Below are 14005 nucleotides of genomic sequence, written 5' to 3'. Positions count from 1 at the left end.
ATCATATAAAAAATCAGGCCTTGTTCACCACCAGAGAATTTATACTGGAGAAAAGCGCTACAAATATAAACAATGTGGCAAAGCTTTTAGTAAAATAAATGGTCTTATTAACCACAGAGTAATTCACACTGGACAGATGCCCTACCAATGGGCAGAGTGTGATAAAGTTTATAAAGAAAAATCAATCTTTATTAAGTAAAGCAGAATTCACACTGAAGAGAAGCCCTACAAATGTGAAGAATATGGTAAAGTTTTTAGTAAAACTTAAACCTTATTTACCAAAGAAGAATTGACACTGGAGAAAATTCCTACACATGTAAAGAATGTGGCAAAGTTTTCAGTCAAAAGTCACAACTTATTTGCCACAGCAGAACTCATACTGGAGAGAAGCCTCACAAATTCAAAGTATGTGACAAAGTTTTTACTCAAATATCAACCCTTATTTGCCACAGAAGTATTCACACTCAAGAGAAGCCCTACAAATGTAAGGAAAGTGACAAAGCTTTTAGCAATAAAATAGGCCTTATCCACCACAGCAGAACTTACACTGCAGAATAGTCCTACAAATGTGAATAATGTGGCAAAATATTTAATAAAAAATAAAACAATATACACCCTGATGAATGTGAAATGTGAATAAAGTGATAATACTTTTAAAGAGAAACTAAACCTTATTAACAACAGAATTTATACAGAAAAGAACCCCTACAAATGGAAACAATGCTGCAAAGCTTTTAATAAAAAATCAATTATTTTTCACCACCATGCTATTTATTCTGGAAAGAAGACATATAAATGTAGAGAATGTAGAAACATTTTAAATTCTATATCATATATTACTAGACATCATAGAAAACACTCTGGAGAGAAGCTTTATAAATGCAATCATTGAACAATTCCTCCTAGAAAGGGTCAAAATTTAATCCTCACCATAATAACCATAGCTAAGAGAAAGTTTTGAAATGTGAAAATTGACAATGTGACAATGCCTTCAAAATTTATTCACCAATACTCAGCACCTGTGAATACATACTGGTTAGAGAGAATACAAATGGAAAAAAAAAACATTTCATAGCCACATGTTTCTTAAACACTAGTGATTTTTGGAGAATACATTGTGCCCAGAAACCCTAAAAAGTTAAATAATATTTCCAAATCTTATTCAAATTTTAAATTCATTGAACATCTGAAAAATCATACCAGTAGTGAACATTGAACAGGTTTTGTCCAAAATGTATGCCTTATATAACAATGAAACATTTATAATCAACACCTTGACAAATGTGAGAGTATAGTGAAGTCATTATCTATACATTACACTTTGATGTATATGAGGATCAGTAAAAGACACAACTCATTTAAATATAGAATATAAGTACCTGTCTTTAACTTTTGATTAAATTTATTAAGCATTATCAAGTTATTTGATAGAAATGTCAGTCATAAATATCATACATATATAATGCAGAAACCTCATCTTTGAAAGCATATATTTTTTTTTCTAAATCAAATATTACTATTTTCACTTTTGAATACCAGAGAAAACAATTATAAGGAATCTATTTTTTTATGTGTAACACTGAATTGTAATATTTTAATCTTTTTTTGTATTGCAGTTTAAATTTAGGTATTTTTAAACACTGTGCAACATTCTTATGTCCTCCCTCCACTTTTTCAAATTTTGATACTGGTCTTGCCAAGTTGCGTGAATCCACACTAAGTTGCTGAGGCTGAATTTAAACTTCTGAAACTACTCAGCTTCCCAATTTGCTTGGATTACAAGCATGGACCATCATGCCCAGTTTACAGTGCATTTTTTACCTATTTATGTATGCAATATGTCTTTATAACTGAATATTTCTGTATATGTTAACACTCATGTATTGCATTGTGTCATTAAAAGACAGATATCACAGTATTCCACTTGATTAAATGTTTTGTGCAACAGTAAAACCTACTATTGAGTAAATAATACTCTAGCATCTCTTAATACTTTTACACATTTTAATCAAACTTAATATGAAGTATAATTTGCATAATCAGATCATTGTAATTTATTTTCTGTTTCTTTTATGGTGAAATTACGAGTTATAGGAAGGACATAGATATCGGAAAATAAGCCCCAGATTTTCACATCTTGATTTACAAATTTTAACATTTTAACTTTTTAACATTTTAACATTTCATAATGATTTGAATAGACTGAATTTCCACAAACTTAAAGGTAGCTCTTGCAGGAGAGAAGTGCTTTATCTTTCTTGTGTGTGCATAATGTCCTTCTAGACTTCAGCCTCATTGGAAACATTTCATTTTTATGTGAATGAGGTAAATGATCAGTGTTTTCATATACATTAGTTAATTCTGACATCACTGTTATTCTATAGGCAGTGTTATTTTAGGGCAGGAATCAGAGAAATGGATGTGGAGTCAAAGTTGAGTGAGGTCTTATACTTATGAAAAAATAATCAATGAGCTATGTTTCATAGTCTTATTTTCTGTGAACCAAGTGTTAAGAGGTAAACTGAGAAGGTTTTATGTAAAGACTAAGTTTCTTATCATAAAATGTTGGCTTACCAGCTACAATAGGGCAAAGGCTTTTTATGCATGGAATCCATTCAAAAATCATATTGAATATCATTCACAATATTATTAATATTACATAAAATTCATGAAGAACTGAGTTTAAAACAATATATGGCTAAGAACAATGCCTGGGGACATTGTACACTCTCCAATACAGACATATTTATACCAATTTAATTATACATCAAATTACACTAAATAAGAAGAAAAATCAATTGGATCAAAGCACAACAATATACAAATAAAAACGTAAAGATTTAAGCAAGAGACCAATAGTGGATGAAGTGTGGCTTCTAAATTCTAGGGGGAAAATCATCATATAATCAGAGGTAATTGAAGAAAGATAAGTTACCCACTTTGAGCTAGAACAGCATTTGAAAGAAAAAGAATCACAATGTTAGCAAAGATTATTCACTTCCATTTGTATGCTTTGTAATATATTCCAAAAGATTTCTGCATGTTTTATTTCAGTCAAATTGAGAAACAATCCAGAAAGTTAAAAAAGAAAAGTATTTCTCCTCTGGTTTTAAAAGCAAGAAAAGGAATAGAGATTTATTGAGCTAGAAAAACTTACTAGTTAGAGGTAAAAAATAGAACTGAGATTTCCAGAGTGTCTGTATAATGTATTTCAGTGATCTCTGGATGCACAGGGCATTTTTGCATAACAAAGAATTTGTTCACTTATGTACAGCTTAAAGAACATTGCTGTTTTTAGTCAGTCTTTTTTATTAATAACAGTGATGTACCTTTCAGGAGTTTCCAGACACAACAATACACAATTTCAGAAATCTTCTGGTTCATGCTCCATATATTCTGCCACAATATTCACCAGGACAAGATAATATAAACCTTTTGGCAGCCCCATCAAAGCATTCACTTCTATTAATTTTAAGGCCAAACATATACTGCAGAGAAAAGTATGATACATTGAACAACATAGTTTTACTTAGTAAAAATATTTTTTTAATGAAAAATATATCCCAACTGCTTTGTCTTGGGATTGCATTAGAAAATATGAGGTAATTATACTGTGTATTATGACCTCAGGCTCTGAGCCTTAAAATACAAGAGAATATTTTATGTTTATTTTTAAATATAGTTTTTATATTTCAAACATTCAAATCAAATTCCACAGCAATCAATGATAAAAAATAATAAAAAAAAAAACACACGAGGAAAACAACTGCAGTTTGGTGTCTCATCATGACCTTTCAATACCTGCTGTAGATTGCCTGTGGGTTCCACTTTTAATTTAAAAGATAATAATTTTTCCATACAATTTGGATCAAGTGGAGGACAAAATCTCCTGCATTGTTTTCCTGGACAAGCTGTCATACTTGAAACAACTGAACCCCCAATCAAAATATCTTTACATTCTAATTATATCAGTTCTTGACTGATCTAGCATAAAACAAATCCACTTTCTTCTTGTTGAATATCTTGAGCCCAAAGATATGTAACCTGAGAGCTAAAAGAAGTAGGATATAAATGAAGGGGTCTTTTTAGCATAAGGCAAATTGCACTTTTTTGTATTTGATTTTTCTGCTTGTGATGATGTACACTTCTCTACCTACTTAAAATATCTGCTTCCACAGACTACATGATTCATAGTAATTCTAAGGAGTATTATCTATCTTTCAATTTCAATTTTTTAGCTTTCTATATAGTTACCGCACCATCTCATGGCCAGATCAATATTTTCTTGAACTTCTTCATATATTAATCAATACACTATCTCAGATATGTTTGTTTCTAGATTGTCAGGGATCCCTCCTAGTGAATTCTGAGATGTGTGAGAGGTTGAACAAGCATAGAAATGTGCTTATAAAAAATAAGCCATGTTGTAGGTGGGAAGTAAAAGGAGGAAATATGCAAAAGTCCTCATCTAAACTTTTATATGCTGATACTACACAAGGGTATTCCAATGATGTCTGGTTTGAGGTAGGGAAGCAACTTTTCTTATACACTATGACACAAAGTTCATCAAATATGGTTGTTATAAACTTTTTGAGAACACCCAAATTTATCTTAGTAATTTCTACATTGAAAAACTACTGTTACTTTTAAACAAAACTATTCATTGCAATAAATCTGAAATAGTTCTTTAATATTGCAGAACAGAAAATTGGTGACATTACTGACTGAATGCCAATATTTTCCAAAAACACCTATAGGGATACTTAACAAAATGCATAGATAATTAAAGTAAAGAGTGAAATGACACCCAGAAACAACTACTTATAGTAAAAAAATTTATTACCTTATTTCAAATACTAGTGCACTCTTTCACTTTTTTTCCCCAAAAGTTAATTTTTTTAACCTTTTGGTATGATATTTCACTTCATTTATGTAACATGATCAATAGTATGTTTTTTTCATATGCACTCTCTGATGCATCCCAAATATATTTGCATACCCCAACACCTTAGCAGATTTCTATACACATTATTCACTAGAGAAATAGTAGTTACTTCTGAAATCTATTTTGCCCTTTTCAAATGAGGTCTTGTAGTTTTTTTAAATATCTGAAATAATTAGGATGAACTTAATTCTAATTAGCATATAGTAAATTTCTGATAAATATTTGTGAAAAAGATGAAGAAATAATAATAGCATTTATATAATCTGTACAATATGGTATGTGGTTTTTCATGTTTTTAGCTACAACTTATTGAGTATTATAACAAACTTATTATGTGGGTAAGATGGGGGTATGATGAACAAATAATAAATAAAAATTACATGCTGCATTATTAGTAATTCACCAAACAATTTTTTCAAAAACAGACTCTCTTATGTGTGGTTTTTATCAACTATTATATTATGAATGAATGAAGTTCAGTAAATGAATAATTGGAACTACATACTTGCTTAGGGTTCCTATAGCTCATTGTTAAAAAACCTTTAGTTATATAAAATTTTAATACTGTTTCTCACATTGTGACTTAATGGAATTTTGATAAAATGTACATTAATAATGCTGAAGTCTTTCATTGAATCTTATATCAGTTTATGAAATAAATATGCTATATGTGATTTCCTCAATTCTAAGTGTCTTATGTTTTAAGAAACTGTATGGACAATTCAAATTAAAGTTAACATACTAATATCAATAGCAGAAGCACCACAGGAAAAATGAAAACAAAGAATTAGGAGATTCCACCATTACAGAAGTAATTTTCTCAACATCTTTTCAATGTTCCTAACCCAGTATTGATACCAAAATTAATGAGCAACCTCTTCTCCTGCTGAGTGTGCATGATGTTATTATATAAAATGAAAACAATTGCAAATGTTTCAGAGATGCATTTTACAACAGTACTTGAAAATACAATTGATTGATCAGTATCTCACTGTGTTTGACCACATCAAATACCTTCTCAGTGTTCAAGATAAATGGGTAAAAATAAAAATAAAAATAAAAATTCAAGTAAAATCCATGTTAAACAATAACAACTATTTTTTCATAAGGAAACTGTCAACGTTTTTTTTGAAACAACATGACAATAAACTGTGCCCTATCACATAAAGGAAAGCAACAGTTATTTATTTTATTATTTGAATATGCCAAGTATTCTTTGGCAAACTGCCACATATATTGTTTTAATTTCACAGGTGTGAATTATATCTAATTTTCTCTAAATTGCTACTTATTTAATATAAATTTGTTGAGAAATTATTTCTGCATGTGCTGATTAGTGAAATATAGTGAGGAATGGAAGTCATTGAAAGCTCTATGTATTGCAATCCCAGTATGATAGGAGGAAGCTATATATAATTATGAGAAACATTGAGTAATATTAATTTGTTCCAGATATTTATTTCCCTTAGTATCCTCTTTTCACATAAACTAGTGCTTTTCAATTGAGCTATTAGATATCATAGGAAAAGCCATCAGAGCAATCAGAATAAGAAATTTAAAACAAAACAATAAAATCATAAACATCTGTTGAATCAACTAGCCAACTGTTGGATCTTAGCTTTTGACTTTTCTAAATTTCCTCCTATTTTCTTTTGATGATGACTAAGAGGAAGGTACTTCTATTAAGAGCATGACCAGAAAAATTTATGGCAATTTGTTTTTCTAAAACATATATAAAATTGACTTGCTAACTCAGAATAAAATCTATTGAGTATATCTTTTGATGGTCAAAAAATGTATAACTACACAACATGAAGATTGGCCTTTTGAAAAAAAGAATGTGATGGTGAAAACCAATTTGGAAAGGTAGTATTGAATATTTTACATAAATGAAAAGGCAGGAATATTTTAAATAGTTTTGATTATTAGATTCATGTAAAAAATTAAAAGGTAGTATCCAGGCCTGATGTGGTGGTACATACTTGTAACCTCAAAAATCATAGAGTCTGAGGCAGAAGGATCACAACTTCAAGGCCAGCCTTGGTAACTGAGATCAGATCTCATGATAAAATATCAAAGAATTGTGAATATAGATAAATGATAAAGCACCCCTGGGTTCAATTCCCAGGACTATATAAAACAGTAGTTTCCAAAATTTACACCCAAATCAGCAGCCTCCACTATATCTGCAACTATGTAAAGTTCTAAAAGGAAACTAAATTTAGCCATACCTACTACTAGTTGTATGATATTGACCATAATTTTGAAATATATACATAGGAGACCCTTCACAATGTATTAGGTGTTCCCATTATTTTTTCCAATTGCAATGAGAGAGGGAGAAAAACCAATTTAGCTTATGGGGCCACTTCTTTCTCTTCAGGCCTAATGAGTCAAATATTAAAAGGCTTTAGTGTTTAATTGATTATCATTTATGTAATCATAATGATATGTGTTCTGTGATTTCCTGCTTAATCAACATTGGACACTTTATTATTTCTGAATATCAACATTTGTACAGACCTCTACACCCCACTCTATTATTTAATAGTTACAAGTCCCTGTGTTCATGCTTCATCAGTTAGTTATTCTCTTTTAAAAATAATTATGTATTGCATTCTTTGTCTACAGAAAATTCATGAAGGTTAAAATAAGCATTTTCACAAATTTAACTTCAAAATAGTTTTCATCGCAAAACACACACCAGAAGTAAGAATAGTTTATTTCTCTAATTTATTAGCCTTTCTGACATCCAATATCAGGACATGAATGCTGCTCATGGAGGGATGTTCTTCCCATCAAGAACAATCAATACTATTTTCTTCAATCCCATCAAATGTTACAAAAAATGCACATTTTACTGTGTTTCATATGCAGAACTTGACGTTCCTTTATTTGTGTTTAGTGGGTTTTTACTTTCTTTTTCATCACTTTGTTTTTTCTGTATTTTCTAATATTCAATTCTTTTTTGTGTTGAGGAAAATAGATCACTAGAATCTTCTAACTTTTGCTACATTCAATCACTTGACTACTCACTAGCTAATATTTCTATTAAACCATCATTTTAAAAGTAGGACTGGGGTATGCTAACAAAACTATTTTCAAGGTCTACTGCAGAATCAGCATAACTTTCTTCAGCTCTGTAGTTAGAGGCACTGTTTCTATCCACAAACTTTGCTCCCTTTGTTTTATTTTTCTTCTATATAGAGTAACTCTCTTTGAAATGAGGAACAGAAAACAGCTTTTTAGAATTTTATCATTTATTAAAATCTATTTTTATTTATCGTTAAAGGATAGTCTGCTTCAGTTTAGAATACCATGTTGAATACTAGTTTTCCTTTAAATCATAGGTTATTCTGTATTTATCATCTACAATCTATCGTTAGTGATAAATACCTGGGTTCTATTCTTGCTTTCTTGAAGCTGACCATGGTTTTTCTTTTCAGGAAATTCTCTTTGTTTTAGGCATAGCTACTTGAGAAATTCAGGAGATATATTTAGCATATTTAAAATTTATTTTCTTGATTATAGAATTCAATCAAAGTGGAGTATTTCCAGACCTGATTTTCTTTCCAGTATAAACATGCAGGAAACTGGGTAAAATATGGAAAATAATATGTCTGTTTTTCAGACACCAAAAACAGGCATAGCAGGTGAGTGAAACCATAAGCAATAAGTACAGACTGGTGAAGTGAACTATAATTATATTTTTAAAATTTTTCTTAATAAGTGCAGTTTGATCAAATGCTGTTAAAACTTATGGGTAAAGGGGAAGTAAGAATAATCAAAGTATACCACTGTAAGAAAAACTTGAAGTCTGGCACCTGAGAGCAGCCTGTGGGGGAAACTTCATGTTATGATAGGAAAGAATCCCCCACTTTCCCTTCACCCTCTCACCCACTTAACCTCACCAGAAACCACCAAGATGCTTAGAATAAAAGGTTTCAAGTTCAATAGTCACACTCTCTTCAAATACAAAAAAAGTTAAAATTCAACTGAACACAGAATCTTGTTTGCAAAGTTAAGGGGATCTGAAACATCATACAAAAAGTTAGGTTAAAGAAGAGAAAATAGCCCTAAAACTCTTTTAGAAGAATAAAAATCCCAGAGTACACAAAGCCATCCTTCACAAAAGTAGTGGTGCAGGAAGTGTCACAATATCAAATTTTCAATTATACAACAGAACTATACAAAATCCACATAATATTGGTCTCAAAACAGACATGAAGAACAGTTGAATAAAATAGAAGACACAGAGACAACTGACATAAACAAAGTCATCAGATACTTGACAAAGTTCCCAAAAGCATTGGGGAAAGACAGACTGTTTAACAAAATGGGGCTGGGAAACCTGGATGTCCATTTGCAGAAGAATGAAACTACATCCCTACTCTATACAAAAACCAACTCAAAGTGCCGGAAATATCAAAGAAATACACCAGAAACTTTGCAAAGGTAGAATAAAACATAGGGTGAACACTCCAAAACATCAGCTCAGGTATTAACTTTCTTAACAAGAATGTTAAAGCTCAAGTAATAAAAGCAACAGTCAATCAGTGGGACTGCATCAAGATAAAAAGTTCTACACCATCAAAAAAAGAAAAAAAAGTATGAAGAGACAGCCTGCAAAAAGAGAGAAAATATTCACCAGCCATTCTTCTAAAATCCAAAATATTTACCACAAAACGCAAATGACCAAATGGATTACTGGGTAAAGAACCAAACAGACATTTCTCAAAAGTAGATATAGAATGGCCAACAAATACATGAAAAAGAAAGTTCCACATCCATAAGAATCTAGGAAATTGAAATTAAAACCACATTGAAAATTCATGTCACTCCAGTCAGAAAGGACATTATCAAGAATATAAGTAATAATAAATGCTGGTGAAGATATGGGGAAAATACACTCATGCATTGTTAATGGGACTGCAAATTAATGAAACCACTTTAAAAGCTGTGTGAAAGATCACCAAAAGTCTATAGGGACATCAATGATTATAGCGGGAAAATTCATGATGCCCATATTGTGAGAAAGGTGCCTCTCAAGAGATGAATAAATTGGGCTGGGGATGTGGCTCAAGCGGTAGCGTGCTCGCCTGGCATGCCTGCGGCCCGGGTTCGACCCTCAGCACCACATACAAACAAAGATGTTGTGTCCGCCGAAAACTAAAAAATAAATATTAAAATATTCTCTCTCTCTCTCTCTCTTTAAAAAAAAGAAATGAATACACAAAGGAAATGTGCTATACATATACAATGGAGTTTTACTCAGCCATAAAGAAAAATGAAGTTATGGCATTTGACAGTAAACTGATGGAACAAGAAAACATATACTCTGTGGAAAAGACAGACTCAGAAAGTCAAAGGGTGAATATTTTCTTCATATATGATGAGAGCCAGGTCACAGTTAAGACCCACAGATGACGTGAAATGTACGCTTCCCTGGTGTACCAATCTGTAGTTTGCCAGGAAAGGAAGAGATCCTCACATCTGTCACTGCTACCCGTGCAACAGGGAGCAAACCTCTGCATGCATACTTCCATGCTGTTCCCAGAATGTCCCTCCAATTACTCTTGTTTAAAGAGTTGACAACTGTCAGGGTTGGTGGCACATGCCTGTCATTCCAGCAGCTTAGGAGGCTGAGGGATCAGGATCACAAGTTTAAAGCCTGCCTCAGCAATTTAGCAAGGACCCGAGCAACTTAGTGAGATCCTGTCTCAAAATAAAACATAGAAAAAGGGCTGAGGATGTGGCACATTGTTTAAGCACAATTGGGTTCAACCTCTTGTACCAAAAAGAAAAACAAAACAAAAACAAACAAAACAAAAACCAAAAAACATTGACAAGAGAGAAAAGTGTTAAGGGATTTTTCCAGTTTGTTCCCCTAGTCAGTGCTGGAGCTGCCTGGTAGAAACCACTGTGATTCCAAATCCTCATTTTATTACAAAACCTCAAAGTCAACTTTTACTTTAGGAGAATTGCTTTCCTCATTCACATTCTCACAAATCAATTAATATCTTTCCTCATATAGAAAAAGATATTTTGTCATTTAATTCAGCCACCACAGCCAATAATTTGCTTAAGAATCTGACTAGACTATAGAAGGTAATTGCTCTCACTACTATAGCTGATATCACCCAGCTCAACACTGCTTCTTGTTGATCCTCAGGTTTTAACTTACAAAACAGGAGGTTTTATTAGACATGACCTAACACCCATACAGCTCTTCATCCTGCTCTGGAATGACTGAGCTCATCCCTCTTGAGACTAATTCTGGGCAGCAGGAGAGAGTGGCAGCTGAGTGGGTTGGCTGATTTATCCCACACTTCAACCAAGTTCATCTTGAAGCTAGCAAAGTCAGGTGAAATGACCAAGTTTTCTCTCCCATGGGCTTGGACCCTGGGGATCCATTAGAGGAAGAAGGACATGTAAGGCTTGAAGGAGGAAGGTTCTGTACATCAGAGGCAGCAGTTCATCCTTCTGTCCACTCCCCAGAAGTAAGTGTGGCATGTTTGAGTCTGTTTTACTGGAACAAGGGAAGAGCAGAGGGAGATGACTGAGCAAAGCAATAAGGAAGCAGCTCCCAAGGTGAGGAGCTCTGAGAGTTCAGCATAAGAGAATACTAGAGGTGGGAGCTGTGGGCACTGAGTGTGTTCTGAGAACTCCCTCCTGGTGCCTTTGGCTCCTCACATCAGGAGAGCTGGGTGAGATCCAGACCAGCTGCTCAGTGTCAGAATCTATTTGCTTATCCTGGCAGAGTGTGAGCACAGCTTTGGGTTTAAATATTTCAAAGTATTCAATGGACTTTTAGCAGGGTATATTGTAATTAAAATGACTCATCTTCTCTCAAAACCCAGTCTGAAGAATTTCACAAAATGAAATCAAAATTCATTAATTGTGCTAAATTAATTTGAGTTAGATTTAACCAAGAAATATTTTAGAATTGATATTTTCTTATCATTAGGAATCATTTATTTTGCACACAGAATAGGCCATGGTATAACAAAATGTAAAATATAAGAGGGAGTTTAAATGTAAAATTATTTGATGTGAAACCGTTAAAATTTTAGAATGTACTGCTATCCAGGAGTGTGAACTTAATTGAGAGATTAATATCTCTGGGTCTACCTCTTCTGAATTTAAAATATAAAAGGAAGAGAGGAGAGTGAAACTTATTCAGAGTTCTATAAGCTAAACCCAAATCTCACTTAATTCCATCTTCAAAGCTTTTACATGAGGTTATTGGAACTGAGTTAGCCTAGGCTCAGTCAAACAATTCACTTTTTAGTCCAGGGCTGACTGTAACATTTTTTCAGGGACCATTAATTTTCATTTTATTAATTAGTTTTGCTTTTTTGTAAGTTTTGCAAAATGAACTCATCCAGCTACACTTGCTGCAGTTGTATGTATTAGGTTATGTCAGATCAAGGTTATGTTTTTAAACTCTCAATATTTTATAACATGCCTTATAAAATAATCAAGGGAAACACTAATCCTTGAGACAGCTTGTAATCACAGAGCAATATTCTCCATATTGTAATGTAACAAAAAGAGTGGTGTTTGAAGATATTCTAGGAAATAAAATAAGGTCCAATACCCAATATAGAAATTTTTCTGGTCTTCAAAGGAATTATATCCTCATATCTAACTCTAAAGTTCCAGATTGCAAAATCTTCAATACAGATGAATGTGATCCTGAAGTCAATATACTCATGCATTGAATTGAAAATGCACGTGCATTTTCAATTTAGGATAAAAAGATAATTAATACAGCAATTATCATCTATATTTTTATGATACTCTGAACTCTCTGTAGCTGCTATTCTAAATGTAATCATAGGCCTCCTTATTAAATGACAAGATGAAAACTTGCAGTGCAGGACAGGGAGAACAAAAGAACTTCCTCTTTAAGGTCCATGTGCTCTGACCTAGTCGCAGATATGAAAATAGGCCTTATCTTATGGAGGACAGTTATAGTTATAGAAATTGTTTTGAATGTGTAGAAACAGTAAAGAGTTTACCAAATAGTTAAAAAATGATTGGAAATGTAAAGGAGTCACACAGGCTCAATTCCTACTCTGAGTACACACTGTAGCTTCAAAAATTTCTCTTTTCATTGGTGAATTCTACTTTTCATACTTAGAAAACGAAGACATCAGTGTCTATATTTACATAATTGGGCTGTATATGGATTAAGATAAATGAAGTAATATAAAAAAGTGTTCATACAAGCAATGACATCTCAAAGATTCCTATGTAAACAGAAAAAAAGCCTCTGACTCTGTGTTTCTGTTATCAAAATCCATGTTGGTATATCCATCACCACATAAAGTATGCTTGCTGCTGTGAAAAATAGAATAAAAATCTTGCATATTACTGTAACCTGTTATTTTTATCATGTGTTTTTTCCTTACACAAACACACATATAAAAAAGAAAAAATGAGTTTATAAGACTTCAGAAAATAGAAAACTCATTAGGGAGGAGACAATATCCAAAGTACATATTATAATAAGTATGGATATTATAGGTCACACTATATCTTCACAGGACAAGAATAATGCTTTGGATGGTGACCCCCTTTTAGGGCCAGCTGAGCAGCTTCTGTTTAGGAGGTGAGCAGCACAGCTCTGGGAGAAGACCCTGGCTTACTCAGCTGCAGCAGTGCCAGTGGGGAGGGGGAGAGCAGGCACTAAAGGTGTGGAGGAGGCGAGGTCACTGAGGATGCAGACTCAAGCACACAGGGCACTTCTGCACCCCACAGGCCATGTCTGTGGTGAACCTGAGTGCTGAGTTGGGGAGCTGGGAAAGCAGGATCCTGGCTTCCTCCAGGGCTGAGCCTAGTGTACAGTCCTAGGAATGCTCCTACTGGGAGTCATCAGGCAGGAAGGCTCCAGCGAATTCAACTGTCCTTGCTGTGTGTCATATTAAACTTTGTATTTCATGAGCATGTATGTGCCTATGACTTGCTGAAATGGTTATCAGAGAGAACTGGGGAAGGAAAATTCAATTCAGGTCTCAAAATAAATTAAGAAAAGGTACAGGTTGAAATTAAAAT

Source organism: Marmota marmota, unplaced genomic scaffold (assembly GCF_001458135.2).
Source record: "Marmota marmota marmota unplaced genomic scaffold, marMar, whole genome shotgun sequence".
Taxonomy (NCBI): Eukaryota; Metazoa; Chordata; class Mammalia; order Rodentia; family Sciuridae; genus Marmota; species Marmota marmota.
Note: the sequence above shows the minus strand (reverse complement) of the source record.